The sequence below is a fragment of the Nelumbo lutea genome, chromosome 3 (genome assembly GCF_056320005.1).
Source record: "Nelumbo lutea isolate HS-2025 chromosome 3, American lotus-T2T, whole genome shotgun sequence".
In the NCBI taxonomy this organism is placed as follows: Eukaryota; Viridiplantae; Streptophyta; class Magnoliopsida; order Proteales; family Nelumbonaceae; genus Nelumbo; species Nelumbo lutea.
In genome coordinates, this window is record NC_142686.1 from 78,942,301 (window position 1) to 78,960,462 (window position 18,162).

The 18,162-nt window shown below is 38.3% G+C and overlaps 1 long non-coding RNA gene and 5 other non-coding genes across 6 annotated transcripts; all 6 read right to left on the reverse strand.

Annotated features, from left to right (window-relative positions):
• Window positions 1-7,624: 7,624 nt before the first annotated feature.
• On the reverse strand, window positions 7,625-11,534 carry LOC148865911 (uncharacterized). Its single transcript, XR_016110821.1, has 2 exons — window positions 9,847-11,534; window positions 7,625-8,149 (listed from the first exon to the last, which is right to left on the reverse strand). It is a non-coding gene; the product is annotated as an uncharacterized LOC148865911 (long non-coding RNA).
• LOC148865912 (small nucleolar RNA snoR86) lies at window positions 10,378-10,502 on the reverse strand. Its single transcript, XR_016111901.1, has one exon. It is a non-coding gene; the product is annotated as a small nucleolar RNA snoR86 (small nucleolar RNA).
• LOC148865913 (small nucleolar RNA snoR137) lies at window positions 10,558-10,708 on the reverse strand. Its single transcript, XR_016111754.1, has one exon. It is a non-coding gene; the product is annotated as a small nucleolar RNA snoR137 (small nucleolar RNA).
• LOC148865914 (small nucleolar RNA Z196/R39/R59 family) lies at window positions 10,945-11,032 on the reverse strand. Its single transcript, XR_016111753.1, has one exon. It is a non-coding gene; the product is annotated as a small nucleolar RNA Z196/R39/R59 family (small nucleolar RNA).
• LOC148865915 (small nucleolar RNA Z195/SNORD33/SNORD32 family) lies at window positions 11,109-11,187 on the reverse strand. The gene has a single exon (XR_016111752.1). It is a non-coding gene; the product is annotated as a small nucleolar RNA Z195/SNORD33/SNORD32 family (small nucleolar RNA).
• Window positions 11,340-11,423, reverse strand: LOC148865916 (small nucleolar RNA U31b). The gene has a single exon (XR_016111756.1). It is a non-coding gene; the product is annotated as a small nucleolar RNA U31b (small nucleolar RNA).
• Window positions 11,535-18,162: the final 6,628 nt, after the last annotated feature.

Sequence of the window (18,162 nt, forward strand, 5' to 3'; positions counted from 1 at the left end):
ATCAGATCATCAAAGCCTGGGGAAGCAATGTACTCATCGACGGCCTTCTTCTTGGCATCTTTGATACCTTAGGAAAAGATCTGCGTCCTCTCCCTGATGTCCTCCTGAAGATACTCGACCTGATGTTGCAGATCCAGCCTCAAGTCCGCCATGTGCTTCACCACCACTCCCATGGCCTCGGCATCTCTCTAAGACCTCGCCTGCCTGATCCGTGAAAAACAAGCACTCTCTTCGGCAGCATGAGTAACCTCCTTGGCAGCACGAGTAGCCTCCTCGGCAGCGCGACAAGCCTCTTCGGCAGCTTGCGCCTGCCTCGAGCTCCTCTCCACCTGAGCCGACAAGGCGTGAATGGAAGAATTCACCTACCAAAAGAGACTGAATGATCAAAAGAACCAACAAAACAAAAGCCAAAGAGCTCTAAAAAAGGAAAACACTTACCACCATGGCATGGGTAACGACACGGCAGGCCACTTGATGCAGAGGGAGATCAGTCCACGCCGCGACCTCCTCGGGGAAGATAGCCTCTTTACTCTTTTGAAGAGCATGGGTCGGCGTCAATACACTCTTGAAATCCCCCGGGGCCCCCGAGCCCGAGGGCCCAGCTCGCGTAGGAGCAGACCCGGAGTAAGCAGGAGCCCCAGAGTATGTAGCAGCCCCTGTGTATGTAGTCTCAGCATAAGGGCCCCCTGCCGGCTCCTGCATTGGAGGGACCACCTTGGGCTCCCTGGGCAGATCTTCTGGATAATAGCCCGGCACCTCGGGCTCTGCATCCTAAGGCATCTCGGCGCGAGTTCGCTTGGCAACCCGCTTTCTCCTCTTCATACCTTAAAACAAGTGCCCACCCCGGGTCCCTCGCGAATCCATCACACCTGCGAAAAGAAGCTCGCCATCAGTAAAAAGCAAGAAAGACAACAAGATAAGAGTCACTAGGTGAAGAACCTACCCGAGCTCAGGGCGGCCGCAATGAGCTTGGCCTCTGTCAGATACTGTTGACATTTCACCCAAGTCGCGCCTATTGCCGGAGGCCCTTCGCCGTCTCCTTTTCAAGTGTGACCCCGGAGTCAGGAGCGGCCATCCCCCACCCGGTCTAAAAAGGCCACCCCAGCACACTTCGCACCCCGAAATAGTCACGCTTCCATGCTGGGACCTTGTTGGGGAGCTCGTGTAAAAGCTTAAAGCCCGGGCGAGGAGACAGGTAGTAAGCCCGCCTGCTCCCGGGGAGGGGACCCACTTGCTTCTTAAGCATCAAGATTGAAGAAAAAATCTCCAAGTCCAACGGAAAGCTCTCGTCGCAGAATAAGGAGACTGTCCCCACCAAGTTTCGAATGGAATTCGGGTGAAGCTGGTCGACCGTCATGCCGAAGTGGTTCAAGACTTCGACAAAGAGGGGATGGAAAGGCAATCGCAGCCCCGCGGCGAGCTGCTCCCGGAATATCACGATCTCATCATGACCGTGTTCCCAAGGAAAGCTACCCAAAGGTATGAAATAAGCATACTCCCCGGGCAAGTTATAGTAAGTAATGAAGGATTGGAGCCCCTCAGGCGTCATGGTCGAAGGGCCGAACTTGTCTAACATCCGACCCCGACAAGAGATGGACGCCAAACTACCCGAAGCGCCATGGCCCACGAGCTTGAACTCTTCCTCGAGCTCTACCTCCGGCTCGCTAGGGCTATCGGGGGATGCAACTTGGTTCGTAGAACCTGCATCAGACCCGTTGAAAGGACTTTCTGAGCCATCCGAGCTAGACATCGGGAGTGATGAGATCCAAGAAAGTACTCACCCGGACAGAAGTTGTAGACCACAGGAGCTCGGGTGAGCGGAAAACCTTGAGCGCAAACTGAAAAAACTTGGACGCGAACTGGATGCGAGCTGAAACTCAGACGCGAGCTCGAGAGAAGTGACAACAACTGGGATCCCCCCCCCCCCCGCTATTTATGCTCACAGTGACCGAAAGGCAATGGCTTAGATCAAAGCCAGTCCGACGGCCTATAGCCGCACTGACCGCACGTCTCCCGAGACCAAGACGTGATTGGCGCATGTCTTTCTGAAACTGATAGTGCCGGCGCACATCTTTTCGAAACTGATGGAACACCAGCGCACGTCTCCTCAGGAAAAACGGCAGCAACACGTCTTTTTCAAATTTGAAAAGACACCCGCTATTGCACCCCCCAAGTGGCACGCTTTTTTGAAATTTCGAAATAACGCGCTCGCCGCCACATCTATCAGCGTTTAGACAGGCCGGCGCGCTTCCCGCCTAAATGGACGCTCGAAGAAGCTCAAGAAACCTTGACAACGCACCTCACGCCAGTAGAACCAAGATTCAAAGTGCAATACAAATCTATCTGACACCTTGTGAACTCCCCGCACCAGGGCAAGACCCTTAGCACGAGGAGTGGGGGGCAATTGATGAAGGAAGATTTGGCCCGACCTCGCAAATCACGCCACGTGGCAAAAAACAAGTAGCTCGACGCTTAAAACAACGTACCGAGGGTACAAACACCAAAGGGAAGAGACCAGCGGTCCGAACTCCCTACTTAGAGCTCGAACTCCCTACGAGGAGCCCGAACTCCCTACTTAGAGTTCAAACTCCCTATGAGGAGCCCGAACTCTCCCTTTGGCCCCGAGTCACACAAAGTAGAGACCCGAACTGGCCCGTCTTATGACAGTTCGGAACCTCCCCCCTTATCCGAACTCAAGACCGCCTCACACACCGCTCTAGGCACTTCGCTTCCAGAGCGTTGAACTGGGCAAACCACACCGTACCTAACACCGAAGGAGTCTGTATCTAGGGGCGGCGCACCCGACTGACTTGGGATCTGACGCTTGACGGCCGCACTACAAACGACCACCTGCCACCGTCACCTGTCACCGGTACCTCTAGTTACAGAGACGGCTCCGACAAAAAGAGCAGTGACGGTTCTGCCCCAACAGAGGCGAGGATGCCCGAACTGGCAAAAGCACGGAAATACTCATTCCCAACCTGACAGGAGTGTAGGAGTAAGTGCGCGAGGTGGTTATAAAAGGCTTTCCACTCCCCCAAAGAGGAGGTATGCAAACTTTGCGCTATCTGGTTTTACCTTGCCTTTGAAGGATTCTAACTTAAGATTCGGAGCTTTTACACCGGGTTCCCCTCGGAGCTTCCTCATCTCCTCCGTTTCAGGTTCCCTGCTATTCAGTTCAGAAACAATGTCGTTGACAACTAAGACCGGCCGGATCGCGCATCATCACCTTTCATTCTCTTTATGCATTTTTGGATTTCCTGAGCGCAGGCTTCGCAATGCATGTGGACCTTCAAAACTACTATAATCATTTGTGGCTGCATAAAACAAACACCAACTTATGTTCAGATGGAATCTTTAGAAGCTAGTCAGAGAGATCTGAAGATCTTTCTCTTTACGACCATTTTACGTTAAGATGAACTAACCTTTTCTTTCTTCTCCTTTGGTTTAATGTTTTCTTTGTTCTCTTCATCCTTCGTAGGTTCTTCGGCCGGGGGTTTCGGGATCGGAGTAAGCAGCTCCACCTGCCTATGACTCTTTTTCTGAACTCTGTCCAACGCCTTCAAGGATCTGCCTTTCCCCCTTAACCACCACCTTATGCGTCCTGCAATTGGTGATTACGTGGCCGAAAGAACCGGGTTTAAGCATAATCAGATGGAACCAACCACTCCAACGGTCAGATTGGTGGAGCTCGATCTATTACCACCCAGCGGCAGTGGCGACGACAGTAGTGGTTGTACCAGTATCATTGTACGCCTTTGTTCTTGGCACACCCGAGGACCAGTTTGAGTTTTCCTCAACCAAAGGTCCCATGGGGATATAGGCCTAACCCATGAAATCCAACGGCTTCATCCTCTTCTTGTTCTCCAATGCTACTGCCTACAACTAATTACGCTCGACAGTTTCAACAACCGACTTTAGACGTTGTTAGTCCGAGCTGATGAAGATAACAGACGAGAGAAGAAAAAACAAATTACAGGGGAAGGGCAAGAAGAGAAATCGGAGGAGAGAGAGGAGAGAGAGGGTGAGAGAGAGAAATGTGAAGGAACGGAAGGATAGTATCAGAAGGTCGGGGAAGATAAATAGTGTTTTTCTTTAGAATGGTAGTATAGAGATTAAAAAATATTTGAAGTATTTTTGAACAGAAGGCTAACGGAAGGGAGTCTTTGTCTCACTGTCGGTCACAGACCCCAGGGAGTCTTTGTAATTTACCCAAATAATTAAACCCAAACATTTGACTCTCATTCGAACTCTCAGCATGAGACAAAACCACCGGCGGTAAACTCTTCTGTTTTTCCCCTTTTATTCTTCTTCTTTTTCTTCCGACCACCTTTAGTAAAGAATGGCGTATTGGATCCTGTCCTGTTGCTGCAACGGTGAATCATCACATCTCCTTGCATCAAAAGCCACTCGCTACACCGCTGCCATTGCAGAAGATGCCAACTGCCTTTTACCATCAAAAGCCACTCACAATCCCACTGGCATTTGCCTCTCTCTTCTATCATTGCTTACTGCTGCTTGCATCGCTAATTTCTCAGCCAAATCTTCCATCGTTTTTTCCTCTGTAATATTTGGGTAGAGACTTTCACCGTATACCACCTAGGTTCCCTATCTAGCTTGTGTTACAACAATGATGTTTTATGCGAACTCGAACCCTCGAGTATTTTCCCCATTCACCTTGTTTTTAACCATCTCCATCGTACAGGCTCTACAATTTGTTCGGCTAGCTTGTTCCCGAACCCAGAGGCGTTCAAATAACCACATCTTTTGGGTTAACGTCTGGGCTCCACCTTTGTAGCAATAGTGGATATTCTTGGACTCAAAAAATCGATCCCATCAACGGAAATCTCTGATAGAAGCGAAGAAGAAGAAGAAGAACTTACAGCCGGTCGCCGGACACCAGTCTCCGGTCATCGGTTGGTTCTTAACTCCGAATGTTGATTGCTGTAGTGCCGGTGGTTTGGTCACAGAATGCAGAGGCCTGAGAGACGGTGGGAGGGGAGTTTTTTTTTTTTTTGGTAAATGGTGGGAGGGGAGTTCGAATGAGAGAAGAAGCCCAGATGTTTTGGGTTTTATTGTTTTTCTTTTGTCATTTAGTGGAGGGTTCAACCGGTTGGCTCGTGTTATGGGTTTTATTGTTTTTCTTTTGTCATTTAGTGGAGGGTTCAACCGGTTGGCTCGTGTTAACAGAGAAATCCCGTTAAATCCCTGTTAAGTTAATAAAGGTACGTGTTTATTTCTCATTTGCAGTGCACGCTTCCCATGAACCAAAGGGTTTACAGCATTCGGCCGGGTAAATTACAAGAACCCCCTTATACTATGGAAATAATGACAAAGACCCCCTATGCTTTATTTCGTGACAATCACACCTCCCGAACTTTTATGTTGCGACAAATACCTCCTTAAAGTCTTAAATTATCAAAATACCCTACCAACCTTTTTGTATTTTTCCTTTTTGCCATTCTCTCTTAAAACCTAACTGACTGAAAAAAAATATACATTAATTCTCACTGAAAAATATTTTTGTCATCTCACTGGTGCATTTAAAGGATTATTAGACAATAAACGAAATTGAGATATAAAAAATAGTTCTGCGGTTGGTCCCCACTCCATTTATTTCATACGATCTCCGAACAGAGTTCGGTAGTTCGTTTTATCATCTCCAACTAGTGCGTTTAAAGGATTATTAGAAATTTTCAATTCTCCCATCTTCAGTAATTGCGTAGTGGTCATGGACATGGGATAAAGACCGAATTGATGTGGCTACTAGTAATTGTTGCTAACCACCGGCACTGAGTAATGTGCTCTACATTCCAACCGTCCGACGAGGAGTTTACAAGTGTAAGAGAAAACTGAAAAACACATCTTCTCATAATGAAATCAGAAAACCAGTTATTAAATGATGATAAATGCATATAGAAATTCAGTTAAAAGATTGAACACGACAAACTATTACTTATCATTAGCTTTAATAGAAATTTTGGAACCAGAAGATATATGGTGTAGCAATAATGCACAGATAAGGAACAAAATGCGTTGAGGTAGAAAGAAAGAGAAAGACACAACCCCCCTCCTCTCTCTCTCTCTCCTCTTTGCAATTGAAATCACAATCTCCTCCTTTTTTTTGTTTTCTTAGTTAAAGACTGAGATTCTCTAGTATTCCTTGAATCACAACATGTGGCAGAAATCACAAACTCTCCTTTTTTTTTTTTTTTCTTAGTTAAAGACTGATTCTTTAGAATTCCTTGAATCACATGTGGTAGTCGCCTGTTTGTGCATTGATAGTCTTTGATGAACAAAGAGTTTTTGAGGTTTCAGTACGACGGGAGTTTAGGACCCAAAGATTCTACTCATTCACATTTATGGTAAGTTGTTAGCCAGGAACTAATAGACCTGATTTTCTTTTCTTCCACTAGGAGCTTTAAGTCAATTTCAAGGAGTAAAATTGTTTGAAATTGTAACAGACCTGATTTTCTTTTCTTGGAGTTCTTGTATGTAGGAGTACAATTGCTCCATGGAGTTCTTCTGCCTAACATTCCTCATTTAAGAATGGAAGATTATTCACAATACCCTTTTCTAAAGTAAATTAGAAAAGGGTAGTTCAGGCATTTAAAAAAAATTAAATAGTTAGATGAGAATTTTCTTTTAAATTAACTGACTTAATATTAACGAAAGGGGGTCTTTGTCTAACGGTGAAAGTTCAAGGGGTAAGAAAGTATAGGGTGATCTTTGTCACTGACTCCATAGTAGGAGGGGGTCCTTGTAATTTACCCTTCTAAAAGATAGCGGGCAGAATGGTGAACAATGTTCACAGGTAAATTTCTAAAATACCCTTACTATTTAGTTTTACCCCTTACTATTTAACTATTGTTCTAAACCATCCTTGTTATTTTTGACAATTGACAAATTACTCTCTACTGTTAGGATTCCGTCACAATCTGCTCACATATAGTCATTGTTACATTTTGATAAAATGAAAGTAATACCCTTTTCTCTAAAATCATAAAACTCATGTTTTTGTTTTAACGAGATTGTCTAATTCTTGTTTTTGCAATTATGCGACATTTCCCCCATCTCCTTTCTGTTTACTGATCATGTCGGTCTACAACAGAGGGCTTTTGAACAGAGAACATCAAATCATCATCACATTTGGAAGCTTCCACAAGTCATTGTTTTCAAACCTTTAATTGACTAATCGGCTTTTGATTTTGAACAAGGATTAATTCCATTGTATTGATGATTGGGAAGATTCAATGTTTGGAGTTTGGAAAGGTTTCCAAGCTCCTTACTATCGCATGATCTACTATGAAAGAAACTTTTGAGGAAGATCAAATTCGATGACCCCAATATGCAAACACTCAAAAGCACTATGGTTTGTAAAAATACATCTAGAAACACAACCGACGAAAAGCCACTTGCCCCGGTCTCTCTCTCAATTTTCATCTTCCTTTTTTCCACTGTAAAACTGCCGCTATAACAGCAGCGATTCGACCGCCACCACCTCTCTACCATCCTCTCTCTCATTCCCATCATCTTTGCCTAATTTTCTATAATTATAACAATACAATAGAAACCAACATAAGATATTTATTCAATTGTGAATTTAGATTCAGATTCAATATTGTTTTAATAGTAGAAAGGAGTCTATCTTTCATTAACTGCAAATATATACAAAGTCTCTCATCTCATCGGTCATCATACACAAAAGGGCTCTAGTACACACAGTCATCATACATGAAAGAGCCATGATACGCATATTGCAGTGACATACAAGGTACCGAAAACAACATCAACTACAAATTCCACAAATTAGGATCTGCAGAAGAAGCCATGACACAAAGACAAGCTTCACAAGAGGACAAGAACCAACACACACACGTACCACATATTATCTTTTGATACATAACATTATTCTTCAATTTTCCCCCCTCATTTGTAGTTGCAAGGGTCACAACTGCAGTTGGATCCGCACCTGCAACCTTTGCTATCCGCTCTAGAGTTCATTTCAAACACTTCTGAGTATGTCTTCTAAGGAGAAATCCCAACAACAATGATATTAGTGGTTGTCTTCTCGCCAAAGAAGCTCATGCCGGGGTGTTTCTTGCATCCTTAACCATAGTTGCAAACAGAACCATAGCCATAGTTTCCCCTGAAACAAGACAATTCATATTCAATATTGGGCAGCCCTAAAATTCAATTGAATTTTGATGTTCTTTGTTCGAAAACCCTTTGTTGTAGACTAACACGGTCGGTGAACAAAAGGGAGCGAGGGGAAATGCCGATGAACACGGTCCTTGAAATTGATGAAGATATGAGTTTGTAGGTGTAGGTGACATTTTTTTATGAGGGGATCAAGATCGTTGAATTTTGATTGTGTGCTTGATCTCAACATCGTCGTTGAAGGGATCAAGATCACTTTTGTTCACCGTCCCTCTCTTTCAGTTCGTTGTTGTGCATAGGGGAGAATGAATAGTTGATTTTTCAAATTTGGTTAAACGAGGAAGATACCAAAAGGCAAAAGGGGCATTTCGTCCTTTCAGTTACGACTTGATGGAGATAATAATTCTAATAAATAATAGGAATGGTTTAAGACAATAGTTAAATAATAAAGGTACAGTTTATTAATAATAGTAAGGATAATTTAAGAAACTTGCCCAAAAAGGAATGGTGAGCAATGTTTTAAGATTCGGACCGGATCAGATGGTCAAATCGATTAATTCATGAACCGGAAGGAATTTCCATTTTTAGGAGATGTAGATTTTTTAAAACTTGGTAAAATCACCAGTTTTCAATGATCCAATCGGTTTTTATGATTCGTTTGGGTCATTAAATGGTTACAAATTTTAAAATATTGTTAGAAAACAGATTGGGTCTAAGGATCCATCCGGTTTTTACAACCCATCTTAAATGGTTACAAATTTCAAAATATTATTAGAAGGATTTAAACATAAACTCCTCATTAAATTAGGGAAATTTCTCAATTAGTGCCTTGTATCTGGGGCTTAGTGCAATTTTGGTCATGCCAATATGGTCACCAAACTTTAAAATGCCACAATTCAATACCTAAACTTTTAAAACTGACAATCACGTACCTATCATTAATCAACCATTAATCATCAGTTAAATGGCATTTGAAAAGACAAATGACCTTTGAATGGCATCTAATTTTTTTTATTAATCATCCAAACATTAAAAAAAAATGTCACATCATATTTTGTCAAGATCGAATGATTGATAAAGAAAATTAAATGACAATGAAAGGGCATTTGTGTCTTTTCAAATGCCACTTAATATGAATGATTAACGACTAATTAACAACATGCCTGGCACATTGTAAAACTTTAGGTAGTAAGTTGTTGCGTTTTGAAGGCCCAAAACACAACGTACAAATTGGGAATTTTCCCTTAAATTTGGGACAAATTTCTAAAAGTACCCTGTATATGAATTAGGAAATTGAATAACTCTAATATTATTGTTTAGACATTATCTTAAAGTATCCTTATGTTCTTTAACAATTGTTTAAAACCATTTTTCCCGTCCCACACCATTCAGACATGACATGATGTATTTTTAAAAATTCCTAAAATACCCTTTATGGTTATAGTGTCATCTCTGCCTTCGTCTCTATTTCATTATTTGCAAAAACTGGCATGTGAACGGTGTATTGTTTATTCGAAACATGAATCAAAGACTACTTGTAACTGTCCCGGTCGTGAAAAACAAAGTCCTAGAATTGGCATGAAAAGAAGAGCAATAATAAAACGGCGGTGACCTAATAATTGTTGAGACTGAGATAATCTCACTCTACATCCCTAACAAAAATAAAAATCGGTTATAAGATTATACCAGTATAACTGCAGTCTAGGGGCTAAAGCTCTCGATGGGAAGGCAAGATCAGTAGATTTCACCTGCACCTTGCTCTTTTTCCCACCCATAATAGATTTCATGAATCCTCCTACGTGACAAACCATGAGCTTGATGCAGTATCTCGGACTAAGCTAGTATCAATGCAGAATTTGCCACCCTTTCAGACACTCATGATAGCTTTAGTAATGGGAATCCCATTATTGGTTCGAGTGTCACTCACCCATTTTGCTCTCTACCCAGCCGGTCTCTATCGCTTGCAAACAAATTCATCCATCCCTTAGCCTTCATGCTTGAATCTAGTTGTAAAGACTTGAACTCACAATGGTGAACCCATCCAATAATCCTCGCCTAGCGATTGAGCTCTGTAGTGAAGAACATAGATAGTGATGCAAATTCTTTACAAGGTTTTGCCCTATTTTAAGCTTAGGTTTATGGTTGTTGTTCTCCCAACTCCCAAGGTCACCAAGGACCAACTGAACAATAATGTTCACGTGGTGGATTTCAATATTGAATGTAGCGACTTGTTCGAGGCCATATTCAAAATGGAGTGGATTTGATAGGCACGGAGAATCGCTGAATGATATTGCCAACCTTCAATGCAAGTAGCGTCATCTAATTTTTGGGCGCCCTTGCTCTGCAAATTGGCTTCGTCATTTATAGGTTGAAAACAGATGAGAGAAGAATTCCATCTCATGTACCAGGAGACAGGTAACACAGTGAGGCCAGATAGAACCCACCGTGCTGTTTTATACTGGCGAGATTCCTTCTATCAATATATGCTTCTGAAACATGAGCATCCTCCATTACATATCTAGGAGCGAGTTCACCAGTAAGAAGCAACAACATACTAAAATAAGAAAATTATATGATAATAACACTACAAAAATTAGATGATGTAAACAGAGATAAAGTAACAGGAAGCTTGTTTGGAACGTGAGCGACCTGTGTCGCAAGATCTGTTTTCGATCTCTGCCTTCAAAACGAGACGCCCAGCTATTGGAAGTTGCAGACAAGGCATCAGATACCTCAGGCATTGCAGCTACGAATCAAACTAATATTGGAAATATAATTCATACATGCAATCTCAGCCGAAAGATGGTGATTTTTTGAGATAATAATCACTGAGAACCTCAGGAGAGATTAAAAGCCTTCATCATTGATTGCAAACATTAGGGTTTTGAAATCAAAAAGAACGAACGAAAATGAAAAAAGAGAAGAAAAGAGATCTAAATGGAAAGCAAGAGAGATCAGATGGTAGTGCATGTTTAGAATTCATCATTCCGTAGACAGAACAGGTGGATAAAATTCTTCATGTCTCTCTGCAAATTTCAGATTCACAAGAAATAGATAAAAACTGAAGAGGAAAAAGGAATCAAAAACAGCAAAATTTGATCGGATCCATCTATTACAGAAGATTTTTGGGGAAAAAAAAGAAGGAAAATAGAAAGTGGTTCTTTTGGGTTTTGTAAGAGGAATCAGATATAGAATTTGTCGATCACCATGTCGCATCAAGAGATGCTTGTAAGACTGGGGCGACAAAACCTATCATCATCTTCAGATTGCTTTGAGACTGAAAATGTAGGACTATAGAGAGACGAAGATCAGAGGATATGTAAAGAAGAGAGAGAGAGAGAAGCTTTGACAGAGAAGAACGGAGGGATGGAGAGGAAGAGGAAGAGATTAGTGAGGTATTTAAAGAAGCAAATTTAGGGTTTCGCTTGGAGAATATTAGGGTTTGGACTTTGGAGTCTTTCTGGGTTCATACTTCCGCGTTGCCGTAAATGCCCTTATCGGGGATTCGCTTCCACAGTTTCACTCCTAAAAGGGAGGAAGGGCTCCCTTCAACGACGGATGATAGAGCCACGTTATCCATATAATCAGCAAAGTAGCTTTTTTATTTGACAATTGTCAATTATATATATATATTAAAATAAGAAAGTTTAAAATTTTTTTACTCTTTTGAATTATTTTTTATTTTTTATTTCATTTCATTTTTTAAAATAATTATGCATCTTCCAAATAACTTAAATAAACTTTTCTCCTAAAATATCTCTCCCACTTTCTCCAAAATTATCTTTAATTCCTATTTATCTTTTAAACTCTCTAATTTCTATTTATCTCTAAAATTATCTCTAGTTTAGAAGAGAATTTCTCTGCTAAACTATCTCAAATTCCAATTTATCCCTTCCCCTACTTTTTATCTATATCTATCTAAAGAAAGTTTGATTGAAAAAATTAAGAATTATTTAAATATTATAATAAAATTATATAATAACTTTAAAATATTTTTTAAAACACAAATATATATATATATATATATATATATATTTTTACAAAATATATCGCGAAATTATGTACTAACAATTTAAATTATGTTTTCCAAGATTATCAATTTAAATGTTTTTCATATTTAATAATATGTAATATCTTTAAATAAATAAAATTCAAATAACAAAAAAATTAAATACTTATAGATTATTTAAATATTTAAATAACTAAATATTTATCATAAATATATTTTAAATAGTTAAAATAATGAAATTATGTAATAAATTTAAAAAAATCATCAAATTAGAAAAAATCAAAACATAATATTGAAATTAATGATAATTTACTATATTAAAATTTTAATACTGAAATTATGTAATAATAGTATAAACTATAATTTTATGGATAATTAAATTCAATAAATAATTAATATTTTAAAATTTAAATATTTTACATATTATTTAAGTATTTAAATAACTTAATATTTAACATAACTAGATTTTAAATAGTTAAAATAAGGAAATTATGTAATAAATTTATAAAAATGAAAAGTAGAAATATAATTATAACATTGAAATTAATAATAATTTAATATTTTTACATAATATTGTAAATAACTAATTTCACTTATATCAAGTAATAATTCAAGAAAATAACTTTCAAAAAAATAATATTTATTAATAATAATTTTAAACTCTTAATCTATATTTATTATATAATTATATATACTAAAATTAATATTTATTATATTTTAGTAATTACTTATTGTTTTTTGTGATAAATGTGTTTTCAATAATTATGTATAAATTTATTTTGTTTTGTTATTTAATAGAAAACTTTCAATAATTATCGGAGATTAAACTACTATTATTGAAAATTTTAAATTTAATTTATTGTACTTATTATATTTATTATATTTTTCTTATAACTTATTGATTAATATTTATTAGAGATTAAACTATTATTTGAGATTATACTATTTATTGACTAAGTTAATATATATTTTAGTACTTATTGTATTTTTTCATTATCAATGTATTTTCAATAATTATGTATTTTTTTATAATTTTTTAATAATTTTGGGAGATTAAACTATTGTTATTTATCAGATATGAGACTATTAATTTAACTGGAATTATCAGTGTTCATGAGTTGGTTCGGTTTGGTCGTAAGGTATTTGGCCAATCAAATTGACTTGGTGAGGTTGGGGAGTTGGTTAATTAAAACCGACTGACCTTTTGTGAAAACCGACCCACTCGAATTGTACTTGTTTGGGTCAATTTTTTGGTTTGGTCATTCGATTCAAAAGATTTAAACTTAAAATTTAAATTTAATTTTAAAAATTACAGTGCAATTATTAAAAAATAAATTAAAATTTATATTATAATATAAAACATTTTAGACTAAGAAAATATGAGAAATTTCCCACTTTTCCATATTCAAAAATATATTTAAAATATAAAATATTAATATATATCCATTGCTAGGTCGTTCGATTTTGGTCAATTTACAAATGGCCAAAGTGAAACTGATCCAACTTAGAAATTTTTGAACCAAAGCTGGCTTTAAATACTAGAAAACTGACCAACTCGGGTCGAGTTGATCAGGTTGGTAGGTTTTCATCAATTTGATGAATAAACATAATTGAAATTAATTATTATTTTTGTATTATAAAAAATTATTAAAGGTAGTATAAATTAAAGTCGAAAATATAAAACAATTGTATACTCTTTTGTGTTTCTATTATCATTTACTAGAACATACCTTATAGTCTTACATATTACTTAAACCTACCTTATAGTTTTCATTTTACTAAAACATCCCACATATTTTACAACTTATTTACTTAATCAACATTTTACTAAGGAGTATTTGTTTTGCCATTAGGCCCATGATTTTGTATTCCATAAATACCCTTAACACTTTTTTTTTTGTACAAAAAACAAATTTGACCAAATATACCCAATAGAGTGGTTGCCCGTGTCTTATTAAGGGTAAAAATGGTATTTTTTTTGTTTTTATTTTCTTTTGATTAAATTTACTTAAATGAAAATGGTATTTTCATTTTCCACTGTCATTTAATGGAAGATTGATTAAATCAATTGCTAATTATAAGCGGTGTTTTATTAAAATGCTAATTGTATGGTAGATTTTAGTAAATCCATGAAACTATAAGGGGCATTTTAGTAAATGACCCTTTCTATTAATTTGCTTTCGCTTAATAAATCCCATGCATCACATGGGTCATATATATATATATAGTGGACCCACTACCACTATTTAGACACATGGCATCCTATTAATTCAAGAAATAGGATTCAAAAAGTGGTTAGCTTCACTCCTAAACTTTTTCAATAGACAGTTATTTATTAGTTTAATACATGTTTATCGATAGTCTATTAAATACAAATGGTGAGACCCATTTAAAGATTACCATAAACCCACAATTGTTTTTAAATGATTTTTTTTTTCAAAAAGAAAATACTTTATTAATTAAAAACTTGATTTAACTTTTAGGAAGCAACCTAATTTAACTATTAAAAACAAATAACTCAAAATAGATTTATTAGATAAATAGTAAATACCAAATAAAGTGGGTTATATATATTAAGGGAAGGTCTTCAGGCGATAGTCTCCTTCCATTCAAACACATGGCATCCCATTTTTACAAGAAATAGAATTTCAATTCAACTACCCACATTTTTCAGGAAATAGTAATTCAATTCATTCGTGGGTAGGCATACATTACTTTTAGGAAAACAAAAAAGTAAGCACACGTTTCTTTCTATATTAATCAATAATTACCTTAATTCAATTAACTTAACTAATTAATTAATTCATTTACATAATTAACAAATTGATAAGAGAAATACAAAATTATTCAATTACGAACAAAAATGATTAAATAATTCAAAAAATTTACTTAAACAAAACATTATTAAATAATTAATAATTTGAGAAAAGTACTATAATATGATTAAACAAATATAATTGATTATTCACTATAGAATGGATAGTTAAATAATAAAATGATTAAGTAATTTACTAATTAAGAATTAAATTAGCAAGAAAAAAGTTGAATAATTTACTTTATTCAAATAAAAATTTGATCAAGTAATTAAAGTTGACTAATTCAATAAGAAAATAATTGAACAATTAATACAATATTTAAAAATAAAAAATTTGCTAAAAGGAAAAACTATTAAATAATTAAATATGATTAATTAAAAAATGATTCAACAGCAAAAGTCAAATCCAACACTTCGTGCATCCCACGTGTAATACATTATTTAAATGTTAGTAATATTAATTAATAGTATTTAATATAGCAATATATGTTTCAAAACTTTACCTTATAAATAGTATTTATTATCGGTATCTATTAACAGTATATAAGGACACATGTTTGTAATTTTTATTTCCATTGTTTCAAAAAATTTCTAATAATTAACAGTAATTCATAGTAATATTTATCGATAAAATTTATCAAAATTATATTTATTAACATTATTTATTATGGTATTCATATAATTTAGTTACGAGTTTAATACTAATAGAAATAATTTTAATAGAATTTATTACAGAACTAATTTATATTTATTTTCAGTATTATTACAGTATTTTCAGTATTATTTTTAACTGTATTTATCTATGGTTATTTTTAAACCAGTTTGAGTGATTTACTTATAAATAAATTCTTTAAATGTTAGCAATATTAACAGTAACAGTATTAAATAGGAATTATTAGTATTTATTAACAACATTTATTAAAAAATAATTTTGAGAATGTAACTGTATTAACAATATTTATTTTCAGTATATAACAATATTTATTTACCATTAGTTATCACCATTAGTATTCATAATCTTTATTAGGGTATTAATTTAATAATACTTAACATTATTCATAATCTTGATGGTATTCATAATTAATTTATTTATATTAAAAAATAATTTTAATAGTGATGAAGCGCGATCTGGCCAGTCTTAGATGTCAACGACCTTGCTTCTGAACTGGGTAGCAGGGAACCTGAAACGGAGGAGATGAGGAAGCTCCGGGGGGGAACCCGGTGTAACGGCTCCGAAGCTTAAGTTAGAATCCTTCAAAAGCAAGATAAAACCAGATAGCGCAAAGTTTGCATACCTTGTTTGTTGGGGGCAGGGGGCTCTTATAATCACTTCGCACTTGCTCCGAGGCCCTTGTCAGGTTGGGTATGATTACCCTTGCGCTTGCCAATTCGGCCGTCGTCCTTTATGCTGGGACAGAACCATCACTGCCCAACCGTCTCTCTAACTGGAGATGGCGGTGTCAGTGGCGGTGGCAGGTGGCCGTTTAGAGGGCGGCCGCCAAGCGTCAGATCCCAAGTCAGTCAGGTGCGGCGCCCTCGGGCACGGACTTCCTCAGTGTCAGGCATGGTACGACTTGTTTGGTTTTGGTGCCCAAAGGTGACGCGGAGTGGTGAGCGAGGCGAAGTCTTGAGTTCGGAGGTATCTATAGGGTTGGTAAGTTCGGCGAGGTGTATCTCGAACTGTTACAAGGTTGGCCAGTTCGGCGAGGTATACCCCGAGCTGTTACAAGGTTGGCCAGTTCGGCGAAGTATATCCCGAGCTGTTGCGAGGTTGGCTAGTTCGGCGAGGTATACCCCGAGCTGTTACAAGGTTGGCCAGTTCGGCGAGGTATACCCCGAGCTGTTACAAGGTTGGCCAGTTCGGCGAGATATATCCCGAGCTGTTGCGAGGTTGGCCAGTTCGGATTACTTTCTGGTTTTGGGCCAAGGGTGAGTTCAGGCCCCCAGTAGGGAGTTCGGTCCGCTAGTGTCCCCTTGGTGTTCACACCTTAGGCTTGCTTTTTTTTGTCGAGTTGTTGTTTTTGCCACGTATCGCATAACTGTGAGGTCGGGCCAAATCTTCTTTCATCAATTGCCCCCCACTCCTCGCGCCAAGGGTCTTGCCCTGGTGCGGGGAGTTTCGCGAGGTGGTAGGTGGATTTGTCCCATCCTTCGAATCTTGACTGCGCGAGTTGCTTTCGCCAGGGTTCTTCGATTTCCGAGAAGGCGGGAAACGTGTCTACTACTCATAAATGTTGATAGTTGTGATTGCGCGTTTTGAATTTCAAAAATTCGCGCCGCTGAGATGTGACAGCGGGTCATTCAAACTTAAAAAAAGCGTGCCACTGCTGTACGTGCGCGGGCGGCTGTCAGGGAGACGTGTGGCGCAGTCGGCGCGACGTCAGTTTCAAGAAGATGTGCGCTGACGTTTCACTCTTTTCGGAAAGACGTGCACCAATCACGTCTCGACCTCATGGGACGTGCGGTCAGCGCAAATGTGGGCCGTCGGATCGTCTTTGATCTGCACAGTTGGTTCTTGGTTACTGTAGCTATAAATAGTGGGGGACCCCAGTCGATTTGTCACTTCTGCGGTTTGCCTACTAAGCTCGCATCCAACTTTTCGGCTCACGTCCAAGTTTTTTCAGCTCGCGTTTAGGCTGGTTACATAGCCTCCAAGGTTTTTTTTGGCTTGTTCCCATCTTCGGAGCCTTCAAAACTTTCTTCCAGTGAGTACCTTCCTGAATCCACCTCTTTTCCTCAATGTCTAGCTTTGATAGCTCAGACAACTCTTCAAGTAGGGCTGACGTAGGTTCTACAAACCGAGCCGTATCCCCCGACTGCCTCAGTGATCTTGAGGTGGAACTCGAGGACTATGAACCAGTAGGCCGAGCCGCTTCAGGTAGTTTGGCATCTACCTCTCGCCGAGGTCGGATGCTAGACAGGTTTGGTCCCTCGACCATGATGCCTGAGGGGCTTCAATCTATACTTATGTCTTACAACCTTCCTGGGGGGTATACATATTTTATTCCTTCGGGTAGCTTTCCTTGGGAACACGGTCCTGATGAGATCGTGATTTTTCGAGAGCAGCTCGCTGCGGGGTTGCGACTTCCTTTCCACCCCCTTCTCGTCGAAGTCATAAACCACTTCGGTGTCACCATTGGCCAACTTCATCCGAACTCTATTCAAAACCTGGTGGGGA